Source organism: Lutra lutra, chromosome 6 (genome assembly GCF_902655055.1).
Source record: "Lutra lutra chromosome 6, mLutLut1.2, whole genome shotgun sequence".
In the NCBI taxonomy this organism is placed as follows: Eukaryota; Metazoa; Chordata; class Mammalia; order Carnivora; family Mustelidae; genus Lutra; species Lutra lutra.
This window is the reverse complement of record NC_062283.1, coordinates 75,075,007-75,085,729: the sequence shown is the minus strand read 5'-3', so window position 1 is coordinate 75,085,729 and position 10,723 is coordinate 75,075,007. Positions and strand designations below refer to the sequence as shown.

The following is a 10,723-nucleotide window of genomic DNA, read 5'->3' as shown; positions in this document are numbered from 1 at the left end:
TTCTTTTTTTGTGAGAAGTATAATAATTTGTAATTATTCACTTACATGGGTGTCTTCCCTTTTGTTTCGTGATTCAATTACCTTTGTACACTCATACGTAACGTAGGCCCAGCATACAAGAAGCATTAAAAGATGTTTAATGAATAAATGTAAGAATCCGCTCCTCCCTTTTCCTATAAAATAAGTGGTGGACATAGGAGTCACTTAAATAAAGACACTGCAAGTGAGCCTGCATGTAATATTCTGTGGCCTATCATTCTTGACTGAAGAAGATGGATAGTGCCTTAAAAGTACTCTTACTGAAAAGATCTTCTTTTCTTCTAAAGTATGAAGATTCCATACGAAAGATTTTGGTTCTTTCTGGTGTAGCAAAGATATCCATTAAAATAGAACAGTAAGTAGGGGTGCTGGGTGGCTCAGTGGGTTAAGTGTCCAAGTCTTGATTCTGGTTCAGGTCATGATCGCATGGTCGTGAGACAGAGTCCCGCATCCAGCTCCGTGCTGAATGGAGCCTGCTTAAGATGCTCTCCCTCACCATGATCACAAAAGTGGTTTTCCCAGGGCGAGGTTTACCCATTGCACTCCAGATGTGCTGACCCCTGCAATTTCCCCAAATGTGGGGAACTCGACTGCATAATTTGTGGTAGTGGTGGACTGCGTTCATGCTTTCCCCTAAAAAAAAAAAAAGTTGTTTTCTTTCCCTCTACACTGCCTTCCATCGCCCCACTAGAGCATGTGTACACACTCTCTCTCTCTAAAAAAAGGAGATATATATATGTATATATACATATATATATATATATATATATATATATATACACACACAGCAATGAGTAGATGGTATTTAAAATTTTTAAGTGACTTTTTTTTATTTTCAAAGGAATTTAAGATCTGTAAATTCTAAACTCAGTACGACCAACCTTTCCCAAATGAATACAGGGTCATAAGAAACGAAACATATTCCAGCTAAAGATTCCAACTAGATTTTGAGGCAAAAGATGATTAATCAATGTTGAGGTGAGTGGAAACTACTCTGGGCCGCTGCCATGGTGCTCGGATACCACCTGGCAGCAATCTGCAGAAGACAAGTAAACCCTGGAACAAAACACTCTGTGGACCTCCTTCCATTGTCCCAAGCATGATTCCATTGTTGGCTGAGTGATGTGAGAATAAATGCTTTTAAGACACATACGTAAAAAGAGACTGTAAGTATCTGACAGGCACCTCAATGTTGATCATCAAAATAGCAAAATTTGCCTGATAGACTAATCAGAAAACAGCTTTTTCTTCTATACCGTGGTAACCATTTCTATGTTCTATACCGTGGTAACCATTTCTATGTTTAGGTAATTACATTATTTTAGGCAAAGCGATCGTTTGAGTAAATTTTCATTATTCATTACTCATCATTCATTACTCTTCTCAAACTGAAGACTTAAGTGGTCATCTTTGTAATGTAATTGTCAGTATTTGACACTTTTGTTTGTGACATGGCAGTCACAGCCTCCACTAATTAGTTCTCTGGTAATGAAGTTCATTGTAATGATGGTGATCCTATTAAAAATATTTTAATTGTTAAATCAGTTTTAATTACACATGACATGGTTCAAAGTCAATCAATGTTCTTACTTAGTTGCGCACACACATACGTCACACCAAGGTGCATGCTAGCATAAGCTCCACCAAGGCAGGAATCTTTGTCTGTTTTATTCACTGCTGTATCCCTAGAACCTACAACAGTTCCTGAACATTGAAGGAACCCCATACACAATTGTGGAGAGAATTGTGCCATGTGAAACACAATGGCGATGATTTTATTTGTATATAAACTGAATGTCCCCTAGAGCAACTCTGAAAAGTGTGAGGTTCTATTTTCCCTTAACTTCATCTTCCATTCTCTGTAGCCTTCGGCGTCCCTGTCAAATCTACTCTGTTTCCTTTGAGCATCTAATAATGTTAAAAATAATACTAATATTTATATAATTTTTACATAATATAGTGCTTACCAAGTCCAGAAACTGAACTGTGTACTTTATATTTTCATTTCATTCCTACAACAGTATTACAAAACAACTTACGTTATAACTCTCCTTTGATAGATGAGTTAAATTGAATTACAGAAAGGTAAATACTTTGACCACTTTTGAAACCAATGGAAGAGCTGGGATGAGATCTTGAATACCTTTAACTAGAAGCCTTACCTCATCACCTTATCATATCACTTCCCCAAGACCTCTTACCCACTACTCCTCCTCAGTACCACAATGGTAAGAGGACATGCTACTCTTCTTTTCTTATGTCTCAAAATGCCCACCTCCTTTCTCAGTTCCCTTTCCTCAACCTGCCAATGCCAGAATCCATCCTCTCTGCCTCAACTAGAATGGGGATGCTTCAATTATGTAGGATGGCTGACTAATCAATTCATTACACTTTGGGGTAAATAAGTTTCAGTCGATGTACTGCCTAAGCCAAACCTTTCATCTCTGCTCAGTGGTAAGTTTCATCTGTTCATAGAGAATTCAGGCACCAGCAAAAAATTGATAAAAACATCTCCAAAGGCAGATAAAATTTCATTCATTCCATACCCTTCATTATAAAGCTTATTTGCCTATTTGTCAAGTACTGTGTTAGGTAATGGGGATATGAAGTTGAGTAAAGCAAAGCCCTCATCCTCTCACAACTGATGGAAGAGAGGAAATGAGAGGAAAAGAAGGCATGATAGTAGCATTAATGTTTTTAAATAAGGTGCCATGGTGGTCCTGAAGAGAAAAAATTCTACAGGAAGAGGTTAGGTAAGTTTTGACAACAAAGGCAATTTTAATGTTGGGTCTTTTAGAAAAAAATAGTATTGGAGAGAGAAATAAATGGGGGAAGGGAGTAAACTGAGAAGAGGAACACTGTGAGCAAATATGAAGAAAATGGGTAATTGCATTTGTGTTTAGAAACTGATCATTTTAATTAGAGTACATCCATAGCCATCTTTCCAAATTACTAGTTTGAGGACACAGAATTTTCAAAAGGGAATGTATTATATATGAAAAGAATGCAAAAGAGCTGGATTTTTACAACACAAGAGAAAGAAGTTTTATACTGATTTAATTTTTAAAATTAAAGTGCAGATACATATTGTAGAAAGGAATTCATTTTATTAAAAAGTAAGGATGCTGAGTGCTGCTAAAATTTAATGAGGACAATTTTACAAAACAGGAACTTTAGTTATGTCTTGAAAAACTAAAGTTATAAAATAGGTATGATCCTTATCTTTTCATTATTTCTTTCAATGTTTCATGGGGTGGTTACCTATATTATGCGTATGCATATAGTTACTCCAAGAAAAAGCAACCCAAGTAAGGGATTTTGTAACATGAGGAAATCATTCTCCACCCAAAGAATAGATAGCTCATCAGTAACTGAATTAATACTATTTTCCTTTCCATAACTGTCCTCAACATTTGTCTTTTTGGGCAATATGAGTAGGGAGGCAGGCAGGTGATCCACTTTCATAAGTCAGTCATATTTATTCCTCACAAATTTTAAATAACGTAGAAACATTCACACTAGTAGTGTCTAAGTTGGTTTGGGTTCTTTCTTAGGATACTCATTTATTTTTTAAAAGAAACCCTAAAATCCTAATGAGATGATTAGAATAGTAAAATGTTTAAGGAACTAAATGAAGTCTTCAGCAGTCTACATTAGCTGTAGCACACAATGATACCCTCCATCTGTTACTCTATCCCCCACCCACTCCTTTCCAGCCCTCTCCTCTCCCAGTAATCCCAACTCTTTCATGACACCACTGTCTACCAGTTTTCCAGCCACAAATCTAGGAATCATCCTTTATTTCTACTTCATCTCTTATATCCATGTCATCAACAAATCCTGTCGCTTCTACATCCAAAATATATCACAAAATGGGCTATTCTTCTACACTCTCTCTGCCTCTGCCCACCTACAATCCCCTCTCAACAAGACTAGTTCAACCCATCCGAATGTCTCCATGCTTTCATTATGAATCATTCTCCAAGAAGAGCTAAAATAAATCAATTTTAAAAGCTGGATTAATAATTCCACTTACAAATAGTGAGTATATAGTATTTAACATATAAAAAATGTATAGAGAAAATAGGGCAAACCTCAGTATTTGACAGACTGCATTAGGGAATAAAACTTCACCAACACATTTCAATTCCCTTACCTGTCTCTCCTCAATCAACTTTCTCATTCAGTAACTTCCAACGTTCCTATATTTGATGTTTATTTTACCAGCATGCCTCTTTTTGGTGTGCTACATATATATCTCTAAGAAATGCTATTTCTTCATTTTAAAAGCCTGATGTGAATGGTATTATATTGTCTTTATCCCTTGGCAACTTGTTTTGTCACTCATTGTTCTGCCTGTGACATTTATGATGTCAATTTTCAGTTCTGCCTAATATTCCACATTCTGAATAAATAATATTTCATTCATCCATTCTCCTGTTGATGTATATTTAAGTGGTTTTTAGGGTTTTTTTATTGTTACTACAAACAGTGCTTCCATAGATATTTTTATACTCTACTGTATATTTTCGAGAGTTTATTCTTAGGTATATTCCTCAGACTAAATTGCTAAGCAACAGAGAATTTCATCTTCAAATTTACATTATAGAACTGACCCACTGTAGTTATTTTCAGTGAGTCAGTTCTTTTGGAAGATAAGATAGCTCCAGTAGTTAGAGGGAGGTGAATACCGTGTTCACCCGCCAAGAGTCCAGAGCAATGGAATTCTCTCAGGAGTCTGAGTGTAAGATCAAATGATGTCTTAGGACAAGGCAACACTCAGAGGGCTGCTGAATCCACTAAGCAGATTCTTCTACTGTATTCATACAAGATGGGAGATGTCTGTTCAATTTAGCCAACCCACTCACAATATGCAAAGATAGGACTATTATAATTGGGAAGAATTCACTCAATAGATATTTCTAGTACTACATACATAAGCAGGCACATTTTGCCCTTAAGTCTCTCTACCTACCAAAATCAGTGGCTCTCATTAGAACTGTTTGCCATTTTCCTCATGTTTGTGCCCCTCCCTCCTATCAACAAAACGGGTTTTGAAATAGCAATTTAAAAAATCTACACAGGATGTGGTTTATGAATTTGTCAAATCACTCTCCATGACCAGAGATAAATCGAGACAAGTTTTCGTGTGGGCATTATAATATTTATTATTTATTTGAACATAATAGGAGACAAGTGTTGATTGGGAAGGAGGAGGAGCTTTATTCAGGAGGCTGGCTACGTGGAAGACTGTAGGTGGTGACCAGCTCAGGGCTGGATGATCTCCAAGAGGAAATCTGAAAGATCTGTCCCTGCAGATGCAGAAGGCTTCTTCTGTCTCCTGGAAAATGCCTGTTGATTCCCAACCAACCCTAACTGCCAGTTTTGCTTTTGACTTAAATGGGAAGGAAAAGAACATTTGGAGCAAGGTGACCAGCAGGTGAGTGTGTCAGAAGGTGAGTGGACCAGGTGAGTTTGTCAGAAGTGTAAAGTGACGTAATTTTTTGTGAAGTGCCTGGTGATTTTGTTGTTGTCTGTGCTCCTCTATTCTGGGAGAAGGAAAACATTTGAGAGAAACTAAGAACTTTAACAGTCAATTTCCCCAAGACTCAGGGCAGATCTGTCTGTAGTGTGTGTGTGCATACATGTGTGTGTTTATCATCTCTTGTGTAATGGGAAGTACCATCTCTATCCTGCCAATTATCCCTGTTGGGTTGGATTTTGAATAAATGGAAAGAATACAGCCAAGAATCTATGACTCAGAAAAGATAATTTTCTTTTTTTTAATTTAATGTAATTTATTTATTTGACAGAGAGCACTAGAGAAGGCAAGCACAAGTCGGGTGCAGAGAGAGAGGGAGAAGCAGGCTCCCAATGTGGGGTTGGATTACAGGACTCTGGGATCATGACCTGAGCCAAAGGCAGACTCTTAACCAACTGAGCCATCCAGGTGCCCTGATTTTCTATTTTAATACTGCCTGGCTAATGTGCCATCTAGAATCAGATAAGAGATGGTCCTTAAACCGATCTTTAAAATATTACACTATTTACAATTAAAGTTTTTTGTCAAAGGGCAGGAAAGGATGATGAGATACCCTACGTTCTGACCCTTATGTCTTTACATCATAAAGATGCTGCCCAGGAAAACAGTAGCTTAATGGAGCAGAAACTAAAAGAAAGATCAAAAGATTTTGGATACTATCCAAAATCTATAAAGAATTCATCAAACTCAAAACCCAAAGAACAAATAATCCAATCAAGAAATGGGCAGAAGACATGAACAGACATTTCCACAAAGAAGAAAACCAAATGGCCAACAGACACATGAAAAAGTGCTCAACATCACTCATTATCAGGGAAATACAAATCAAAACCACAATGAGATACGACCTCACACCTATCAGAATGGCTAAAATTAACTAGTCAGGATCCATCTCAGCAAGGATGCAGAGAAAGGAGAACCTTCCTACACTGTTGGTGGGAATGCAAGCTGGTGCAGCCACTCTGGAAAACAGTATGGAAGTTCCTCAAAAAGTTGAAAATAGAGCTACCCTATGACCCAGCAATCACACTGCTGGGTATTTACTCTAAAGATACAAATGTACTGATCCAAAGACGCACGTACACCCAAATGTTTATAGCAGCAATGTCCACAATAGCCAAACTATGGAAAGAGATGCCCATCAACAGATGAATAGATAAAGAAGATGTGGTATAGATCTGCAATGGAATATTATGCAGCCATCAAAAGTGAAATCTTGCCATTTGCAACAGCATGGATGGAACTAGAGAGTATAATGCTAAGTGAAATAAGTCAATCAGGGAAAGACAATTATCATATGATCTCACTGATATAAGGAATTTGAGAAACAAAACAGAGGATCATAGGGGAAGAGAAAAATGAAGATGAAACCAGAGAGGAAGAAAAACCATAAGAGACTCTTAATCTCAGGAAACAAACTGAGGGTTGTTGGAGTAGAGTAGGGAGGGATAGGGTGGCTAGGTGATGGACATTAGAGAGTATGTGCTATGGTGAGTGCTGTGAATTGTGTAAGACTGATGAATCACAGACCTGTACCCCTGAAACAAATATTATATGTTAATAAAATAAAATAAAATACAAAAAATACAAAAATAAATAACCCCCCCTGCTGGGAAAGCCATCCTATTCAGGATTTAAAATACACCTTTAGGAAAGGAAATCCACAACTGTGTTCACTCTGTGATCCATTTTAACCATGTCTTCTCTAGCCCTAGACTGGAAAGACAGGACAATAGTATGGGTAATTCAGACTTCGGCTACAGCCACATGTGCTATCAATTGTTGGTTATGTCATCTGAAAGCCTGGTCGGTGCGGGATCATGGAGACCCCTTGGTCCATTCCATTTAGAACACCTCAGAAATCCCCTAAGGGAGTTGGTTTCCAACTGTTAAGGCCAAAATAAAAATATATAGTGTTAGAGGGCACCTGGTGGGCTCAGTGAGTAGAACATGTGACTCTTGGTCTTGGGGTCAAGAGTTCAAAGCCTATGTTGGGCATAAAGCTTACTTAATTAAAAAAAAAAAAAAGACTATTTAAAAATCCATAGTGTTAGAATAGCTAGATTCTTTCAAAATGATCATGAGTCACCCTGATGTCTCACAGTTCCTCAAAGTACTGTATTAAAAGAGGTTATTTTCAAAGGATAGAAAATAGGCTTGTATTCCCCAGTTAGATACCACATGAAACCATCTCCCAAAAGGGACCAGCTCCCTATGTGTGTAAACAAAAGTTGTTTCATTTCTGGCTACAGATGATATCTATAGCAAGGTTCAGGCAAGCAGAGATTAGATGGACTGAGCTGCCCTGTTGGTGCTGATTCTCACTAAGACTTGAGAAGGACCCCACCATTCGTCTTTGTGCTCTGGCTGGGTTTGTCTTTAGTTGCAAATCAGATGGAGTGCCCTGGGCCACGGACTGCATTACAAATTCTTCTACCCTTTCTGGACACTCCAGTAATCCCCTTCTGATGAGACTAAACACTGGGCTAGTTCCTTGAAATTATTTACTATACTGACGGTGACCACAGGCAATATCCCTGATGGGGATGAATGTTTCTTTGGTTATACATTGTTGCCATAATGGGAGGCTGCTTCTCATCAATGTGTGTTTTGCAACCTGTCCCAAACTCTAACCATCAAGAAACCACTGAATCTTCGGCTAACTTATAAATATCATTAGATTCCCTAAAGTCTTCGATAAGCATATGGCCCTAGACTATACCCTAGCTTATCAAGGGGGAATTTATGTTGCTGCAAATTCATCTTGCTGTGCTTATATCAATACCTCCTTGGAAGTGGAAACCAGTATTGATAACATCAAACAGCAAGCCACTTGGTTGCAGCAAACTCTATTGCGATACACCCCTGTTCTAGAGAGGATGGAACTGGTTCACAAACACCTTCCCCTGGATACCATCGGGACTTAGGTTCATATTAGGTGTTATTCTAAGACATTCTAAAATTAGGACTCACCCTCGTGCTAGTAGTATTATGTGTATACATAGGAATTAAGCTCATTACAAATGTGTGTACCAAAACTGTGCAAACAAGTCACATCAGTTGTGCATTAAGGAATGCTTCAAACCCACATTAACATATTCCATTCCAAGGTCCTGACTACACCCTAGATCAGCATGAAGCAGCTACTGAAGATGGATCTGGGTCCTTAATCCCATAAATATGGAATGATAAATTGACAGTGGGGAATTGAGGCCACCTTGATCTTCATAACCAGCAAGATGATCTTTAATAGGTGTTCTTAGGTTCATATGATTGATTCACTAACACTCCTTGTGAATCTATATATCTTATTTTCTTTTCTAGAAGGAGAATAGAAAGCGCTTGCACATCACAGAACAAGAATTAGGCCTCTCGCACAACCCTCCAGCACTGAAAGTTGTAAATAGGAACCACGAAGTTTACAGAGAATCAGGAAATGATAACAGGCTACTGCACTCATTCACTGATAAAGGAGACTTCCTTCCTTCTGAAACCCTCTCTGCGAGGCAGAAACCTCAGAGCTGGCTTTTGGGCAAGTGTCTGCCTCCTTTCCAGGTCACTGGCCTTCTGAATAAAGCTCCTATCCCTTCCCAATCAACACTTGTCTCTTGAGTATTGACCTTTCAAGCAATGGGCAGCTGAATTTGATACTTGATATTAAAAATCTGAAAAAAAATTGTAACATGCTCTGATTTTAGAATGGTAACATTCACTTAATTACTGATAAAATCCCTAAATAATACTTAAAATGTGAGACCATTTATTTCTATTTTAAGGTAAAAGTAACCTGAACACAAAAAGATATGTAAAAATTTTAAGCCGTAGAATAACATAGAAAGGACCCTGTGTGTTCACTGCCCCAAATCCTAGTAGATGCAGGAATTTCGTCCACCATAATCCTGCAAGGCCTAACTTGTTCTCTCCCATGGGGAGACTCATTTAGAGTCAGTGCTTGCCATCTTTGGTTTTTGCCATTTAAAATTCTTTTTCTCATATGGTACAAACCTGTTTTCTTTCTTTCTTTTTTTTTTTTAGATTTTATTTATTTATTTGACAGAGAGAGACACAAGTAGGCAGAGAGGCAGGCAGAGAGAGAGGAGGAAGCAGGCTCCCCACTGAGCAGAGAGCCTGATGCGGGGCTCGATCCCAGGACCCTGAGATCATGACCTGAGCCGAAGGTAGAGGCTTAACCCACTGAGCCACCCAGTTGCCCCACAAACCTGTTTTCTTAAAACTTCTGTCTATGAGTACAAAAATATATCAATATATAATGTAGGCATTTGACAATAACAACTTTGAATATAACTGAAGGCAGGATGATTTCTAAATAATGAGATTAATTTATAACAATGAATTTTTGCTTTGTTTCCAGATCCTCACTTCTATAAACCATACTAATTTATTTTTTAGACCTGAAATTAAGAAAATGTTACCCTAATGAATATTGATAGTCTCTTTCATATTATATTTCTATTTTGCAGTATTTGTATTCTCAGACCTTTGGCAATCAGAATAATTTAGTGTCATTATGTTGAGATCTTACACATATCTTTTTTTTTTTTTTAACACAAAGTCAAACCAGTCACAGGATAATGAGCTTCACTCTTCTTGTTGTTTGACCAAAGTACTGAGGTTTCCTAAATCCCTGAGACTCCTCACCTGCTCTTCTACTCAAATTCTCCCACTTAACCTCACAAACAGCTTGAGAGAAGTTGGTGAGAGGCAAGCAACCATGGAAGAAGCCAAAAACAATCCCACAAAACAAAGGCTCATTTTTTCCCTCTCTTGGAGTATCGTGACAAAGAAAACACCACTGCTGCATCCTCACATATTTCTCTGAGAAATATTAATACCTTTCAATGCCTTTCGACCATGATTTGCTAAGTGTGAGACCCTGGACGAGGATCTCGGCCTTATGCTAGTACTGCAGTTACAAGAAGCACAGCTTGTGACATTCTCTTCCTTAAAAGTTAGCGTTACTAAAGAGGACTCCCCTTCCTTCACTGAGTAAACACTGCTAAGCATCTCCTGTCCTGTGTGGGTCATAGGTCCCATGATGGCTCAGATGAGACCTTGGGGTTTTCCCAACCGCAGACCGTGTATGGAAACAATGTTAGCCTCAGTTTACACATGAGATTTAAA

General features: G+C 38.1%; 1 non-coding gene across 1 annotated transcript; it reads left to right on the top strand.

Annotated features, from left to right (window-relative positions):
* Nucleotides 1-512: 512 nt before the first annotated feature.
* On the top strand, nucleotides 513-675 carry LOC125103460 (U1 spliceosomal RNA). The gene has a single exon (XR_007128444.1). It is a non-coding gene; the product is annotated as a U1 spliceosomal RNA (small nuclear RNA).
* The last annotated feature ends 10,048 nt before the right edge of the window (nucleotides 676-10,723 follow it).